Source organism: Paroedura picta, chromosome 13, assembly GCF_049243985.1.
Source record: "Paroedura picta isolate Pp20150507F chromosome 13, Ppicta_v3.0, whole genome shotgun sequence".
Classification (NCBI taxonomy): Eukaryota; Metazoa; Chordata; class Lepidosauria; order Squamata; family Gekkonidae; genus Paroedura; species Paroedura picta.
Genome location: NC_135381.1, coordinates 40,828,882 through 40,847,473, shown reverse-complemented (window position 1 = coordinate 40,847,473; position 18,592 = coordinate 40,828,882).

Here is an 18,592-nt window from a genome sequence, read left to right as displayed (position 1 = left end):
ATTTTATTCCTCATTGCCATTCTGTCTGGTAACTGCCAACAGCAGGCTGAAATTTTTATCTAAATGGGAGCATTTCCACTCAGAGAAAGGATATTACACAGTGCCATTTGTTTAATAGTTCATATTACTGTGCAGGGAATGCTACAACCTCAGGCCAACTTCTCACCACTTGGGCTGTTAACATTTCAAGGGGAACTGTACTGTAGAGTCTGGCAAAACCAATCAAATACTCTTGGAGAGATGGAAGGAAATCATTTTGGGGTTGGACACAAGGCATATTTATTTGTTTCCTCCCCACACTTGGACAAGGCCCTCTGGGATAGCTCTGGGGGGAGGAATGGTACTTTTAGGGCCACAACCAGTCTCTTTCTTTAGGAGACAGTCATCCCTTTGGAGATTCAATAAGATGAATGGAACATCAGTCATTTCCCCTCATCACCAAAAGATAGGGTAACCAGCTCTGGGTTGGGAAATACCTGAAGATTTTAGAGTAGAATCTAGAGAGGACAGGGCTCAAGAAGGGGAGGGACACCAGCTGGGGATGATACCATAAGGTGTTCCCTCCTAAGCAGTCATTTTTCTGAGGAATTCATCTTTGCAGGTCAATACTTCAATCTGGAGGTAACAATGGAAAGCTCTAAGAAAGACGCTTGGGTATTAATGGCCTGGTCGATACCGACACTGCCCTTCAAACCTCTTTCCCATCCCTGGGGGTTCACAGGAGAGAGGGCTAGGGTGGAACTGGGGCTGATCCTATGCAATGCCAGGTCGATAAACAAGTCCTCAACCTTGCGGGACTATTTTGCAAGGCATGAGGCGGACCTGGCTTGCCTAACCGAAACCTGGGTGTGTGAAGACGAGACAGTCACCTTGAAAGATCTGGCACTACCCGGGTATTCGGTCTTGCATCAGCCCCGGCTCTGGGGGAGGGGAGGGGGGTGGCAATCCTGGTCAGAGAGTCCTTTTCCTTCAGGGTTCTCCCTGCGCCATTGATTCCAGGGATAGAGGGTTGGCTTGGAGTGGGAATAGGCCGAGAATGTGGTTATCTGGTTGGTGTACCACTCACCCACTGCACCTCCAGATTCCCTGCTAGGCCTCCTGGAGGTGGTGGCTGCCTGGACGTTGCAGTACCCAAGACTTTTGGTCCTGGGTGACTTCAAAGTCCGTGTGGATGCGCTGCCTTCAGGACTTGGCCTGGACCTGGTGTCAGCCATGGAGTTTGTTGCCAGCCCCCCTCACCAGGCCAGCCACACCCTCGATTTGATTTTTGGCGCAGATGTAGCGGTAGATCTGGTGGTGAATAACATCGTTCCATGGTCAGACCACCATGCCCTGAAGGCTCGACTGAGGATACCACCCCCTCCCTGTTTGGGTGACAGACATATTTTAGTCTGCCCACAGAGACTTATGGATTCCCAGAGATTCCTGAATGCTCTGTGGGAACCGATGCCCTCAAGTATCTTGCTAACGGCTTTGTTGGAGGACTGGCAGTCCCGCCTTATGGCCGCTATTGACAAGATTGCTCTGAGGTGCCCTCTCTGCCTTCGCCTCAAACCAAGGAGCTTAGGGAGAGGGAAGTGAGACGGCTTGAGCGAGTGTGGAGGAAGATTTGTGATGAAGCCACAAGAACCTCTCATTGCACGCTTATGAAGGCATATGAGAATGCGGTAAAAGCAGCGAAATGAGACCTCTATGCCACAGAAATCCACGAGCTCACGACTGGCACAATTATTTAGAGTAATTCGGTCCCTAACAGACCTTGAGGAAGGGCGCCAAATGGTAAGGAAATTGGATTTGAGCTGTGTGGCTTTATCGAGCTCTTGCCTAGAAAGGAAGTTGCAGGAACCCACCTTAAACAAAGAATCCTCAGGATATGTGCTTGGGGTTTTTCCATTGCAACCTCACTTGTGACCACTTGATACACTAGTCAGTGCACAGGTACAGCTCAGCTGCTTAAACAGCTTAACAACAGCCCTTCAATGCTGACTTTACCAAATTGCTGATTGCAATTCCAACAATATCTCAGTACAGTGAAGGAGGAGGAGAGTACAAATGAACGGAAATAGGAAGCCACATCATGCAGATTTTGGAAACAAGCCTGGATAATTCAGAACTTGTAACATCTGGGGCGAACTTGGGATAAGAAAAAATTTAAAAACATTGTTGGCTCATAGAGACTTTTGTAGTCTTGACTATGATCTAAACTGGAATGTTTGAATTAGAATAGTACATTTGCAAAATTCAGTAGCATCTGTCCCAGCAGAGAGTTGCTGGTTGTACAGAGCCAATTGTTAAATTCCCCCCCATCCACTCACACACATATAAGAACCAACATATAAGAACATATAAGAACCAACTCCTTCTTCTCAAGCTTCTAGGAGTATGCAATATATTCAAACAATTACTGACATTCTTGTGACCAGCTCTAGCATGTGGCAATTGTCATTGCATCTCATCATATACATACAGATCTTCAAAAGGGGGGAGTTGTCCTCCACCCTTCTGTCTGTCCTTCCATCACATTTCCTTGCTACTCAGTAGTGTGAAATTAGAATGAGATAGCAAGGTACGGTTACAAGATGGAATTCCTGGTGAAATGATGGATGAGCCCAGGGAGAGAAATGGATGGACCATCAAATGGCAAAAGTGACAGCAGAATCGGAAATGGATGACAGAGCCAAGGCCCAACATGATCCTTCCAAGCAGTATTAAAAGTTACATGCTCTGGATCTTGTTTGGCAGAATGGCTTGTTGGTATAATATACCAAGTGACAGCTAACAGTGTGAAGGTGATCAAACTGATCTAACTGACAGGTACTGATCATGTGAGAAGTGTCAGGTGCACAGGAATGACACAGCACAAATGCTTCTATTGGCTGGATAGAAAGCTGATGCAACATTAGAGAAGGTTGCATGTACATAGGTTGTGTATATAAGGAATGATGGGAAAGCTGTTCTCCCCTCTCTGAAATGCCATTGTGCGCGCAGCACTCTGCTGGATAACATGTAAATATTCTGTACATAAATAACTGCTAAGGAACCTACAAACCTGTGTTTGCTTGTGTTCTTCTGTCACATCGAGGTGACACACCACTACAACGGCTTCCGCTTCACAGCAACGCTAACAGGGCTATGGGCCCAGTGGTTCCAGAGGTTCCAGAGGTTCCAGAGGTTGCAGTGGTTGCAGTGGTGAGTTTGTGGCAGCAGTGTTATCCTGAGTGCTTGGATGTCTGCTGAGAAGAAGCAGTTGTCTGCCGGTACGGAAGGTATGGAGGCAGGCGGGAAGAGAGACGTGTTGGTGAGTTCTCCAGCTGTGATGATGAGCACAGCTGCTATCCCCGTGGAGAAGCTCAACTCGGAAAACTACAATGTGTGGGCGCTGCGGATGAAGCATTATCTAACCAGAGAAGGGCTCTGGAGGTATGTGGAGAATCCCCCTCCCAAACCGAGTTCACAGGAAGAGGTGGCTGATAAGAGGGCTCTTGCCACAATTGTGTTAGCTGTGAATGATCAACAATTGCTGCATATCTACAATGCCGACTCTGCGAGCGAGGCATGGACTGCTCTGAGCAATGTTTATCTCCAGGACTCGGCCGGTACGCTGATATCTCTGTCAAGGAAGTTGTATAGAACTCAAATGCTGCCAGGTCAGTCTGTGAGATCACATATTGATGCTCTGGGTGAGTGCTTTCGAAATTTGGAGCTTAGAGGAAAAGATACCTCGAAATTGGATCGCATTTTCATTCTGCTTTCATCTCTGTTACCTGAGTTTGAACCAGTCGTTTCCAGCCTGGAGGGCTATGAAGCAAGTGATTTGGAATGGAGCCAAGTCACTGGGCGACTACAAGATTTTGAGTCCAGGCAAGTTGCCAAGGGAGTCTTATCTGTGTCTGGGCATATGGCCAAAGGAAAAGAGTATTCCAGCTCCCAGGTGGCTTCTGTCTATTGTAAACCGAAGGCCAAACAAGCGAGCAATTTCCAGAAGGTGTCTGGGAGAGTGAGAAAGTGCTGGATTTGTCAGTCAACCGGACACATAGCTCGTTTCTGTTCAAAAGCTAATTCCCAATCGGTGAAGGATGTTACAAATAGTGCCCAGAGGATAATGGGTACTGCTACCATCAAGCTCGTGAACACAGCATTACCCTCAGGAGGGGACTGGGTAATCGACAGCGGAGCTACAGGGATTTTCTGCAATGACCAGAAGCTGCTGACAGACATTCAGACAGCTCAGCTAAAGGAAGTGCGGCTGGCTGATGGACAAACAACAGAAGTTGTCTGTATGGGTTCACTATATCTCCCACAACTTAATTGTACTTTTAAGAATGTAATGTGTGTTCCCTCACTTCGTTCCAATCTCCTAAGTGTGTCTGTCTTAACAAGTGAAATGTTTGATGTCATATTCACTAATAAGGGGTGTTCAATTTGGAAAGAAGGAAAGGAGTTGGTGCAGGGGTGTTTGTCTGATGGTGTGTATCTGTTGAAGGAGACTTCAGAATGTGCACAGGTTGTTGATAACACTCCCATTCACAACAATTGTATACATTTATTGCACCGTAGGGCTGGGCATATAGGATACTCAGCATTGAAAAAAACCTTAGATATTCTTGGGGTTGGTGACATCTCGGAGTGTACAAATTATTTGGATTGCCAGGTGTGTAAGGAGGTAAAAGCCAAGGCGTTTCCAGTGGCTAAAATAAGCACAAGAGTAACACATAGACCTCTTGAGCTAATACACATGGATCTTATGGGAAAGATGCCATCTAGTGTCTCAGGACGGCAGTACATGCTTTGTATAGTGGACGATTATAGCAGGTTCTGCTGGACACTGACTATGAGGCACAAGTCAGACACATTCAAGCTATTTAAAACCTGGTGTCTTAAAACACAAAAGCAGTTGGGGTGTCAACTGTCCTCCATACAAACAGATTTTGGGGGTGAGTTTATTTCTCAAGATTTTGAGCAGTGGCTGGAGAAAAATGGTATCAGCCATAGAATAGCAAATCCTGGGTGTCCCAGTGAAAATGGAGTAGCTGAAAGACATATAGGCAGACTGCAGACAGTCATGTGGTGTATGTTAAAAGACACAAGGTCGTCTACGTGTCTGTGGGCAGAGGCTGTCAGTGCGGCCTGTTATGTATGTAACCGTGTGTGGTCAAGTTCTGTTAATCACATTCCATACTTCCTATTGTATGGAAAACTGCCTAAGTTGAACTACTTGCGAGTGTTTGGGTCTGGGGCTTGGGTGTCCATTCCCAAAGCAAAGAGAACTAAGGCAGGGCCACGGTCAAAGTTTCTGAAATTCATTGGCTATCAGTCTGGAATGAAGGCATATCGTTTTCAAGAGGGACAAACTGGAGTGAGGTTCAGCCGTTCTGCTTCATTCAATGAGCAGAATAACTGGTCTCACATACAGAGTCCTGAAATGGCTATGCTGCCAGTCACTCCAGATGCTGGTGAAACAAATCACAATGACCAGGGAGGTCAAATGCCTGTTCCATCTCAGCAGATGCAGGCAAGCTCAGAGACTAAGCCAAGTGTCAGAACAACTCTGAGAAAGACTGCAGGGGTTCCACCAAACCGCTTGCAGTATGAGACTCTGGGAACTCCAGTGATAAACTTTGTTGGCACACAGGAGCCAGAGAGTTTCAAGGAAATTCTGGGTTTTGCAGAACCAGAAAGGGGCGCCTGGCTAGGAGCCATGCAGGCGGATTTTGACTCACTGATAAACAACGAAGTATTCACAGAGGCAGAATTGCCTGAAGTGTAAATAGAGGTTTTACACAAAAATTGCAGAACTGATGAGAATGTATCTGATGTATTCACAAAGCCTGTATGTATAAACAAACATGAACTGTTTAGTAGCATGTTAGGACTTCACTCTGTTATCTGAGGAGGGGTGTTGGTATAATATACCAAGTGACAGCTAACAGTGTGAAGGTGATCAAACTGATCTAACTGACAGGTACTGATCATGTGAGAAGTGTCAGGTGCACAGGAATGACACAGCACAAATGCTTCTATTGGCTGGATAGAAAGCTGATGCAACATTAGAGAAGGTTGCATGTACATAGGTTGTGTATATAAGGAATGATGGGAAAGCTGTTCTCCCCTCTCTGAAATGCCATTGTGCGCGCAGCACTCTGCTGGATAACATGTAAATATTCTGTACATAATATAACTGCTAAGGAACCTACAAACCTGTGTTTGCTTGTGTTCTTCTGTCACATCGAGGTGACACACCACTACAACGGCTTCCGCTTCACAGCAACGCTAACATGGCTGAAGTTAAAAACCAAACAAAACCACAGCAGAGCAAGACTTTAAGCCCAGCATGAATTCTCGCAGCTTGCAAAATAATTAATCTAGATTGATTATAATCACACGAGCCTGTGGCGGGAAATAAATTGAATTAAAATAAAATAAAATAAAAATATGAAAATGAAGAAAATGAGAAGCACTTTGGGTTGTGATCCAGGAACATCCGACAGTTTTCTGCTGTGTTTTTGCCAAGGTACAAGCCAAGACAACAGTGTTAATTATAGCTTTTTAGGAGGGGCACTTGATAAATCCCATCTGTTCCACTTAATATATTTCTGGTAAGACCTTTGAGGAGGAGCAGGTCTCATGGCTTAAGTGCCACTCAGCACTTAACACCTACTCAGGGCAGCTGTCCCACCCCTCCTCCAACTGACATGCCTGTCTGTTCAGCAGCCAGCCAATCACCTTCCTGAATATATCAAAGAATATATTCTTCATTATGCGTGTCAGGTCACAGCCAATATATGGCAACTGCAGCAAGGGACTTTCAAGGTAAAGGAGAAGCAGAGGTAGTTGGCCATGGCCTTCTTCTGTCAAATCCTCCTTGGAGGACAGGTTTTCTTCTAGCTTCTGTACCTTCTCCTACAGGAGCACTACTAGCTTGCACTTAGTGCATGCATATTTCAAGTTACTCTGAAGTAGAAAAAAAACACAAACATGCCACAGACAATACAAATCACAGCCTCAGGTCCATCACAAACCATGCAGCGTTGATCCATTGCAGGAAAAAGCAGACCCCTTCTGCAAATGCTGGCAAACTTACAGAGCCTTCCAGCTTGATCCACAAGCTAAGAGTCCCTTAGCTTTTGAGTGTGCACCCCTGGCAAACAATAGCCTTCAATAGCACAAAGGCCCACCCAGCAGTGGGTGGAGCTAGCAATCAACCCTAGGCAAAACTGCCAACTAATGGAAGTCAGCTAATGCAATTAAGCTGTAGTCCCTCACCACTCAGACAAGGAACAGACAAAAAAACAACAATAAACACTCAAACAACCCCCACTGTCCTACAACCTATATACTCTCACACACGGTTAGAAATAAAGCAACACTCACCAGTAGCTCCCAAGCCAGCACTTCCTCCATCTCCCAGCCCAGCTGCTTGTGCTACTGCCTCAGGCGAGCAAGAGCCTTTTATAGCACAAAGGCCCACCCAGCAGAGGGTGGAACTAGCAGTCAGCCCAAGGCAAACCGGCCAACTAATGCAGATCAGCTACTGCAATTAGAGATCTTGTTGAATACTTTTGGATCACAGCGGGAGAAGGTTTCGTCTGGCTTGATTTGATGAAAGTTTTTTAAAGGATTATCACTATGTAAAGAAGCACCATCTTTAAATAGAACTGGTAGAGGCTTCACTTTGCTTAGATTCAGATTCAGAGTACCTTTATTGGCATAAAGTTGCAAAGCATAAAATGAAAATTTCAAACAGTTTCATATGTAAAGTCAGTCAGTCAGTAACCTTTTATTGGCATAAAATATGTATAAGACATATAAAAATAGGGTTTAAAATTTCAACAAAATAATAAAATAGGCCATGGGGTTACATAACCAAACAGATCTTAAAATGATTAAATAAACTATAAAAGATAAAATACAAGGTAGGCAGCAATCTATTGTAAAAGATTTTCATTTAAAATTGCCAGTAAAAACTTTGCTACTTTTATAATAGTTGCTGAGTCCCTCACCACTTTGCTTAGACTGTGGCCCATTCCGCACAAGGATCAATGTTGCCAATTGGTTCCACAAAGCGGAAACGCTAGTTTAAAAAGTGGAATCTCGGTGTTACGCATACTTGTATTTGTAGTGGAATCCAGTAGCATTTCATTCGTTTCCCGCAGGTTTCCGGTCTTGCAGGAATCGCTAGAAAGGAAGCAATTTTTTCTGTGCTTGGTCCCGCCCCTGGCCATCAATCAAACGAACAGCCAATGGGCGGTTGTTATCATGCTCCGAAAAAGCCCTTTTCCCTTTAAGCACAGGTTTAAAAAAAAACACACGTTGCAACGAATATGCCTTGATTCTTCCTAACGAAGAGAGCCATCTAGCTGGCATGTGAGCTGGCGAGTCATCGTTACCATACTCCCCCGAGTGAAAAAAAAATCCCTCCCCCGCACGGGCGCGATTTTTGGCCGAAAATAAAGGGAACTTGCAAACAGGGGGCTGTGTTGTGCTTGGGGACTTAGGGGAACTTAAAAGCACTTATGTGGAGGGACTGTAGCTGGAGAAGCCTCGCTGGGTAAATGAAGCCTCGCTGGTTCGTTGCTTTCACCGCTGGCTCCGAGGAAAGAAAAATGGTGATCGCTTCACCGGAAGTACGGAGGAGAGAGCCAGGGGGAGGGACTTCGTTGGAACCGCAACAATGAGAACACACAGGTCTTTTTCGCAAGTGTTGCAGATTGTTCGCAAGAGTGTAGCGCTTTTCAAAGGGTGAATCCACTTTTCCCGATTTACCTAGAAGCGCTACAATGAATCGCTTTTCACGGGACTGTTCCAGGAGTGTTGCAGATTGTGTGCGACGTCTTACGGAACTGCAAATTAGTTTTGTTTACAATTTGCAAGCCTTCTGCTACATTAAACTCATGCGGAATCACCCTGTGTCTTAGACATTTTTAATATGATCATAAATTTTATTGTATTTCCTCCCCAAGGATTCCAGAAACATTTCCCTTCTGAGAGAGGTCAACGTGGCATTGATTTCCAGTTACCCATGAGAGCGGCAATTCCCATCTCCTTTTCTCATCCGACACACATTACTCTGATGGCTTTTGATGGGATTATTCTTCCCTGCCTTACAAATAACTGAGATGACAGCTGTCAGAATTCTTCTGTTACTTTTGTTGTACTCACTGCTCTCCTGGGAGACTTGTTCCTGAAGCAAACTTTTTGAGATGTGTTTTACACAAGCGGTGCAAAAGATGGGCCTCTGTTTCTGTCTCATTGGAGAATGTTAACAATGTGTTTCCACCAAAAAAAAAAAAACCTCTCCATTTCATAGCAGATGTTGCCATCCCATGCAATTAGCTGGGAGCAGGGAGACTTGTTTGAGTTCGCTTACAAGAATGTATAATGTTAATGATTCCAAACAGCTCTAGAAAGTACACACCTTGTTATCTAGTAGAATTCTTTGGTAACCTTGCTTTAGGACCCTGGAGAATAGCTCCAAGGAATCAACACAATCTTTTGTCATGGAGTAAAAGAACATTCTCCATATCAGGAAGCCAAAATTGGACAAAGCACAAACAAGAAATAAAGGAACATCAACCATCAGCCCTATTAGATGCAAGTACATTGGGACCTAGGAGTAAAAAAGTAAAGAAAGTAACAAAAGTTGAGAAAGACTGGTTTAATCTGACCAGCAGAGGTTTTCCCATCGAGGTATTTTACATCCCCTATTACTTAATGCAGCCTTTCTCATAAACATCTTCTTTTATATACATAAATAGATAGATGATTTATATATTTATATATTTATATATTTATATACATATATGCACACACATATATATGAAGATTTGGTTACAAGGTGTAACGAGAGAGCAAGAGAGAGACTTACAGAAAGGAAGACACTTCAATAAATCCTATACAAAAGAAATGCAACATCTGCTCCATTTAAGACTCACAAAACTTATTTGACTCACAATGGCAAAGGGACAGAGCTAAGTGCCCACTTTAAAAGTCAGAAATCACCCTGGGAAACTCTGAAGAGCAGCAAGGTTAAACAGCATTTGAGAAGAGAGCTAAACATAGGTCAATAATTGACCAGATGGGACAGCAACAAGGGATGTCCCAAACCACTGCATGGCATGCCTTCATGAGAAAGGTATTGATGGTGACTGAAGTGGCCATGGAGGAAGAAAAGAGACACAAACAATGGATTGTGATCAGTTTTACAAAGAGAAATGCGTGAACAAAAGCAAACTAAAGCCAGGAGATGGAAGAGGCAGATCAAAGGATACAAGATAGCTTCAGGGGAGAAATCAAAGGGGTGTAAACTGTGCAGAGAAGCACAGCCAATCAGCAAAAAAGAACCTCTTTGCCACTCACAGGCTGCACAGACAGTATATAGCTTGGTTTATATGACACTTGGCTAGAGTTGACAGGATGCTCCTGGCACCTAGCAGGGGAGAGGGTGGAACTCACTGGGAGCAGCAGGGAGGCCCATTTGACATACCCCAACAAGTCATTGTCCCTGCCCATGTGACCCAAAACTGACTTCATCATGTCCAGGAAGTTGGGCTGATGCTCTAGTATTCAGAAAAACCTTCTATGGTAAATTGGGCTTCTGACAGAGGTTTTGCCCAAACCAGAGAATGGCCCTGATATCATGGACATGGTGATGTCACTTCCCGGTCACGTGGGCAAATATTTTATCATCTTTGCCAGGCAAATCTACTAGTACTCGCCCCAGGAAACCTATTCACAGTATCCATTCACTCCAGGGTAGATTATTGTAACTTGCTGTATGTGGAGCTACCCTTGGCCATGATCCAGATATTACATCTGGTGCAGAATGCAGCTGCACAGGTCATGATCAGGGTCCCATGAAGGACGCATATTTGACATTTCCTCCTACAGCTGTACTGGTTACCAGTGGAGTTTCAGATAAGGTTCTACTCCCCAGTCTTCTCTTGCAAGATGAATTAAACTAATATTAACTTCACTACGTGTCATTCCTCTATAGCAGTCACTGCTATAGAGGAATTACATGCAGTGAAGTTAATATTAGTAGACCCCTACAAATTTGAATTTATGAGACCAGTTTGTGATTGAATTACAAACCCAAGATATTATGAGAGACTAAGTTATGTTCAAGAATCAAAAACATTATTAGACCATTGAGTTATTACAATATTGAGATTTAGAATTCACTGATGAAGAAATCGAAAACGGACATATACCTGGGAATCCATTTTGAAATGTGAATGTGGTTTGGACATTAAATCACTTCGCCATCGCCAGTTTCAGAATTTCTCTTTGATTTTATGAACTTAGGCAGGTTGTGAGTGGGTGGGCAGGAAGGGATGTCCCAGTGTTTGTCTTTTGCAACCCTTTTCTTGCATGCCCAGGAAAATGCCTATCACTACTTTGGGATCAGGAGGCGAATTTTCTCCAAACAAGACATGCCCGAGATTTTGGGGTTGTTTTTGGGGGGGAGGACATCATCTGGGCATGGAATTGAGATCACTGTGGGTAGGCAGGGCAGGTAGTTGTGAATTTCCTGGATCACGCAGGAAGTTGGTCAAGATGATCCCGGAGGTCCCTTCCAACTCTATGAATCTATGATTTTAAAAGAAACAAAACAGGGAAAATTTTATTGTCCCTAAAATAAATTTCCATGAGCTACTTTCTTTGGTCTGGAGATTATTAAAGACACGAATCACCCCACAGTGATTTGAAGTGGTACGGGCCAGAAAAGATTTTCCATTTGTTTTTTAATGTGCGGCTTTCTCCTGTGTGTCTTAAGCATGTGTTTAACAACAAGTTCTGGCATCAGGGTTTCCAGCATCCGTTCTATTCCCCCCTTGACGTCCATTTAAGAGTGAATACTCCCATTTGGTATATTCCATTGTGTGCCAACAACATTGTATATTCAGTAGCTTAAATTTCACAGCAGGCTCAGTATAAGCCTTTAATCGTAATAATGATCCTTTGATCTGCTGCGCTCTTTTTCATTTCAGAGGTTGTTAAAGGTCCCTTTGGGGAGCATTCCAGCTGCTTCTGTTTAGTTCATGTATATTTATTTATGTGGCTTTTGAACCCCATTTGATGGCAGAAAAGTGCTTCACCATTTAGCTGCAGTTATTGTAGATCAATTTCCCCAAAAGACCAGCCAGAAATGGGAAGAAAGTAACAGACGGCAGCATTTTTCCTTCCTCATCTAAGTTCTGAGGTGACCTCTCAGCTCTTCTCTGACTCCTCTGCTTTATACTGGAGAAGAATATCGGCTCCGTTTTCCCTAAAAGTCAGGGCTTTTATGCATGCCATAAATTTAGTGTCATACTTACCCTCTGAAGACGCTGCATTCCAGCCATTCTGCATGACATCGCCAGCTTCCTGAGTCCGGCCATCAAACTGCTCGCTATAGCCACCATTTTAAAGTGTGAGTTGGTGAATTCCAAAAAGTGGATTCGCCAAACTAAAAAGTGCTATCCCCCAGTGGGCAACCAGCAGGCAAAGAAATGTATGGAGACGAAGAAGTGCTACCTCTGCCTCCAATGTCCCGCCCTTGCACCCAACTCCCTCTCCCTTCTTATGGCGAATGGGAAGTGCTTTTTAAAAATGGAAAACAGCCTGGAGTAACAAATAGGCACACAAGCGTGCAGGCAATGCCAGAAATAAAAGTATTTTTTTTTCAAAGTTGTGACACAAAGCATGCCTCTCTAAAGTCCCCCACCCCCCAAATCAGGAAGGAGATTAATGTTTAAAAGTATCTAAAGACTCATGATTCCACAAAGGGTGGTGTTCAAAAACACGATGCATCTATGCATAGGCATTTAAACAGAGAAATATGAATTAAAAATATTAGTGGGCATTGCGTGACCTTTAAAACAAGGAGAAAGGGGGTTGGCTGCCTGGATTGATTGACAGGCGGAAGAGAGTCGCATGTAAAGCACGTTGGTCTCTTCTGCCCTTTCCAGCAGCAGTTGTGGAGGGTGAGAAGTATGAAAAGGCAGCAGACTAGAGCGAGACAGCAAAAAGATGAGGAGAGGCCAGAACGCTGTTGGAATGCTCTTTTTACCAATTTGCGGAAATGCCTTCAGTGTGGCCTGCAATTAACGTTCCCCTATAGATAATCCAGAGCCTCTTGTGGCGCAGAGTGGTAAGGCAGCCGTCTGAAAGCTTTGCCCATAAGGCTGGGAGTTCAATCCCAGCAGCCGGCTCAAGGTTGACTCAGCCTTCCATCCTTCCGAGGTCGGTAAAATGAGTACCCAGCTTGCTGGGGGGTAAACGGTCATGACTGGGGAAGGCACTGGCAAACCACCCCGTATTGAGTCTGCCATGAAAACGCTAGAGGGCGTCACCCCAAGGGTCAGACATGACTCGGTGCTTGCACAGGGGATACCTTTACCTTTACCTTTATAGATAATCCAGAGCCTCTTGTGGCACAGAGTGGTAAGCAGCAGAAATGCTGTCTGAAGCTGTCTGTCCATGAGGTTGGGAGTTCAATCCCAGCAGCCGGCTCAAGGTCGACTCAGCCTTCCATCCTTCCGAGGTCGGTAAAATGAGTATCCAGCTTGCTTGCTGGGGGGTAAACGCTAATGACTGGGGAAGGCACTGGCAAACCACCCCGTATTGAGTCTGCCATGAAAACATTGGAGGGCATCACCCCAAGGGTCAGACATGACTCAGTGCTTGCACAGGGGATACCTTTACCTTTTATAGATAATCCGCCTTGCAAAGGAAAAGCACAATTGCTGTCTTGGAGACAAAAAGCCAAAACAAACATGCCTTTAATTGTTATGTTCTTAATTGGATTTCTTTTTCCTCTTTGGGTTTGGTGAGAACTGTGCACATTTGGGAAGGTAAACTGCCGCGTGTGCGCGTTTGCGCCCCTGGTGGCCAAAACACGCTTCTTTGCTATAGAAAACCTGGAATGAAATACTACATTAAGGCAGCTGCCACTTACTTTGAGAACTGACATGTCATCAATGGTAATGCCTGCTGACCTAGGGATAAAGTTTCCAACATACCCATGCAAGAAAGTGTGTACAGCAGTTGAATCTTGGACTGAAATGCCTTCAGTTCCCTGTAAGGCTGTCAGACCTCGGGACTCCAGAGGTGGGAGGCTCTGTGAGGAGGATATTGGCAAAAATAGCCTTGTGAGATGCTTCAATGTCAACTTGGTTGAAAACTTGGAAACGATGTTCCCTCATGATGATGACACTGTAGGAATCCCACTGACCTTTATGGTTTAACCAGAGATCCAGGAAGGAGGTTATAGGGTATCACCATGATGAGGTGATGTCACCTCCTCTTTTTCAGTTGGGAATGATGTCGTGATATCACAGAATGTCATTTTCCCTCCCTGTTTTCCTTTGCTGTTCATCTGAGCAGCAGCAGGGGCCAGGAAGGGTGGGTGGGAGCCCTCCTACCAGAGGTGGGTGAGTAGCATCTTTAATTTCCTGCTGTCCATGAATAGGGTTGCTATCCTCCATCAGGGAGTGAGAGGGTAGGGCGGCCAGCTCCAGGATAAGAAAGTCCTGGAGATTTGGGAGTGGAGTCTGGGGAAGACAGAGAACTCAGCAAGGTACAATGCCCTGGAGTCCACCTTCCAAACTATCCATTTTCTCCAGGGGAACCGACCTCTGTACTCTGGAGGAGAGTTATAATTCCAGTGATCCCCAGGCCCCACCAGGAGATTGGCATGCCTACACATGAACCTTGCTGAGTGACTCTGGGCCAACTGTGCTGCTTCCCTTAGCCTGATCCACTGGTTAGGATGTGTGGTATATTAGACCTTCCTACTAGAGTTTTAAACAAGCATCATCATCATCATCATCATCATCATGTCATTTTAAAATACATAGAATCATAGAATCATAGAGTTGGAAGGGACCTCCTGGGTCATCTAGTCCAGGGGTCCCCAACCCCCGGTCCGCGGCCCGGTGCCGGGCCGCAAAGGCCATCGTACCGGGCCGTCAGCGAACGCGCCTGCCTCCCCCCCTGCAGCGAGAGGGGGGGGAAAGAGGCTGGCACGGCAACTGGCGTGCCAGCGACGCTAACGCGCACGCGCGGAACTGCCGCGCGTGCGCGTTTGCGCCCCTGGTGGCCAAAACACGCATGCGCGGCAGTTCCGCGCATGCGCGTTTTTGAGCAACTGCGGCAGCCGGGCCACTGGCTCTCCCCCACCCCCGGAGGCGGTCCCCGACCAGATGAAGGTTGGGGACCGCTGATCTAGTCCAACTCCCTGCAATATGCAGGACACTCACATCCCAATCGCTCATCCACTGTCACTTGCCACCCCTTTGCCTTCACAGAATCAGCCTCCTCCATCAGATGGCTATCTAGCCTCTGTTTTAAAATTTCCAAAGATGGAGAACCCACCAGCTTCCGAGGAAGCCTGTTCCACTGTTCCATCCTTTTTGCACATGCGACTGCCAAGACAAGTCTCCCCCATCTTATACTGGTGTATTTGGTTTTTCCTACCTAAATGCAGAACTCTACATTTGTCCCTATTGAACTTCATTTTATTCAGTTTAGCCCACTTCTCGAGCCTATCAAGATCATCCTGTATTCTGTTGCTGTCTTCAGTTGTGTTTGCTACCCCTCCCAGTTTAGTATCGTCTGCAAATTTAATAAGTATCCCCTCTAATCCCTCATCCAAATCATTTATAAGTATGTTGAACAACACAGGCCCCAGGACAGATCCTTGGGGTGCTCCACTTGTCACTCTTTTCCAAGAAGATGTTGAACCATTAACAAGTACCCTCTGGGGTTTCCTTCTTCCATCTTCATGCATACAGAATCATTGCCGCTGTTACCATATACTTAACAAGTTCACTATTAAATGTCATTTTTAAAGAGCAACTATTTAAATTAAATTAATATTTTAAATGTTTGATTGTTTAAATAGTAATTAGACGTCACCGGTACAGAAAACATGTCCCATGGACATCTGGAGGGCCGCAGTTTGACTACTAGTTTGTCTGTGTGCAAACATCTGCTCCTGAAAGCTAGCAAATTATAGGACCGCTTATAGCAGGGGTAGTCAAGCTGCGGCCCTCCAGATGTCCATGGACTACAATTCCCATGAGCCCCTGCCATGTCCATGGACATCTGGAGGGCCGCAGTTTGACTACCCCTGCCATAGATTGTCCTTCTACCCTTGTGGCTCTCAGTAACTGACTCCCCTTCTCATCTTTTGCTTTATCATTTAGATATTGACAGCAATATATACATAGTAAAGGCATCCTTGTCATTTAATAATTTCAACTGACATCTCTAAATGTGGAGGAAGTCCATTTCCGTGCTGGGTCCAAATTCCTTGTGGGGAGCCAGGCACAAGAAATCACCCTTTTATCATTTGCCTCTCCCTGCTCCTACTCTTGGGTCTCTCACCCTGTGTGTGATATATTAACCGTTTGGTTAAGGGACCATATGAACCAAAAGATTACACTCTTAAGGAAACTGCAGGAGAGCACTGAGCTCTGAAATGGTGGCACTGTTAGTTTGATTCAAATACTATTCTTCTGAAGTCAGAAGAATATTGAGCAGGTAAATAGCACGGTATACTAGCATGGGGGATGCCAGTCTCCAGGTGAGAGTTGGGCATCCCCCATAATTACAGAAAATCTCTGGACTACAGAGATCAGTTCCCCTGGAGAAAATAGATGCTTTGGAGGGTGAATTTTATGGCATTGCATTCCACCAAGGTCCCTGCCCTCCTCAATCTCCATCAGCAACTCGCCAGGAGTTTCCGTGACTAGCATAGAAGAGTGACTGTAAATGTCATACACACTTGTGGGATTTGTATACAGAGAGAACTGGGTATCAGAGAGAAGAACCAATGGGATAATAGGGACCCACCTGTTCTACTTGTATCCTGAATGGGGTAGGTGTCAGCCAATAATACAGACAGTTCTTGGATCTGCATCAGATAGGTAGTTTAGAGTGTCAAAAAGGCATAAATGGTCAGGAGATATTCAAAAAGTGTGAATGTAAGCAGAAAAGTCCAGGTTGGGATCCAAATAAAAATATCTAGACAAACAGAACATGGAAGCTGCAGGGATTCCAAGCAAATCTTGGGAAATTCTCAGAGATTTGGGGATTGTGTTTGTGGAGGGTAACGTTTGGGGACTAAAGGGAGCTCAGCAGAAATGTGATGCCATATAGACTGGCCTCCAGTATTGTCATTCCCTCCAGAGGACCTGTTCTCTGTAGTCTAGAAATCAGTTGTAATTCTGGGGAAACTACAGGTCCCGCCTGGAGGTTGGCAATTCTGGGAAACTGCCCTGCAAGGCAGCATGGATTACATCAAAGAAGCAGAACCTCAGGGTTTATTGCATATCATAACACAGGTATTGGCCACAAATTGGGTGACACTTGCAATTTTAGAGGTAGGGGAAGGGGAACAACAGAACACAAAGCATTTGACATTTCCAGGCTAGGAAAGTGGTAACCTCAGAGTCCACCTTCTGGGTTTGCTGACAGTCCTGGAAGGGTTTCCTGAATTTTTAATATTTTAAAAAATGTGTTAAACATTTATCAGGTGATATGACCATATATGGCCATGTCTACCCTTCCACCCCTCCCCAAATGTCCAATGATGGGCCTGGAGGGGAGGGGAAGGGGTGGGGCTCCAGGTCAGAATGTACACAGCTCTGCTTCCCAACCACGTTCTGCACAATTGCTCCGCTTCTGGGTTTTTCCGAAGCCTGAAGAATGTTTCAGGGATTTCTCAGTGGTAAAAATGTTGAGAACAGAGGTGTAATTCCGGAGGATCACCAGGTTTCATCTGGAGCTGGCATCCCTACCTGGGAGAGGGCCTCTTTGAAGTAGATGCAGGGTAATAAGCCAAAGCTTAATTCCAACAAGATGGGGGTGATCCTGGTGGGCAGTAGCCCTGACCACTAGTTTAAGGTTTCACCTGTATAGGATGGAAAATCTGAGTAACTATTATGAAAATCGTGAATCTCATCATCTGTGTCTATTTCATATAATTCTGCAGAATGCACTGTATTACCTAAATCTTAGCAGACATTCATAAGAGCCAAGAGCAGCTTTTTATTTATGAAATTCGTATTGCTTTTTAAAGAACTGATCTACATTGATAAAGATGTGAATGACCGTTCTATTGATCTGCAGCTGATAGGTCAGGACCTTGCTGTGATTATATCCTGCACAACTGCGAGAGGAGGGGGATCACACCTAATGGATGCGTAACCCCTTCTGCAGTCTGCACCTACTGGAAACTGAACTGTCCACTTGCCCTAAGAATAAAAAATCCATCACTGACACCAAATTAATTAGAAGAAATATGAAGAGTGTCAATGAACGATGGTGGTGAGAAAAACAGCCGTGGTCCTTTGGCTCCCAGCTTGATGGTTTCTGGACCACTGACCTTTCCGAACATTATTGAAGACATTTTGACTAATAGCAGCTTGTGTCTCTGGCAGATGTTGATAGCCAATTGCTCTAGAGATCCATCCAAGCTTTTTGCAAGGGAAAAATATTTCTAGCAGAGCAAAGACAAGGAGGCTTCAAAGAGCATAGACTTGAAACAGAGTTTCTGTCACTGGAATTATGCACGGTGTGGATTGAGCTGCAAGGGGAAGGAACC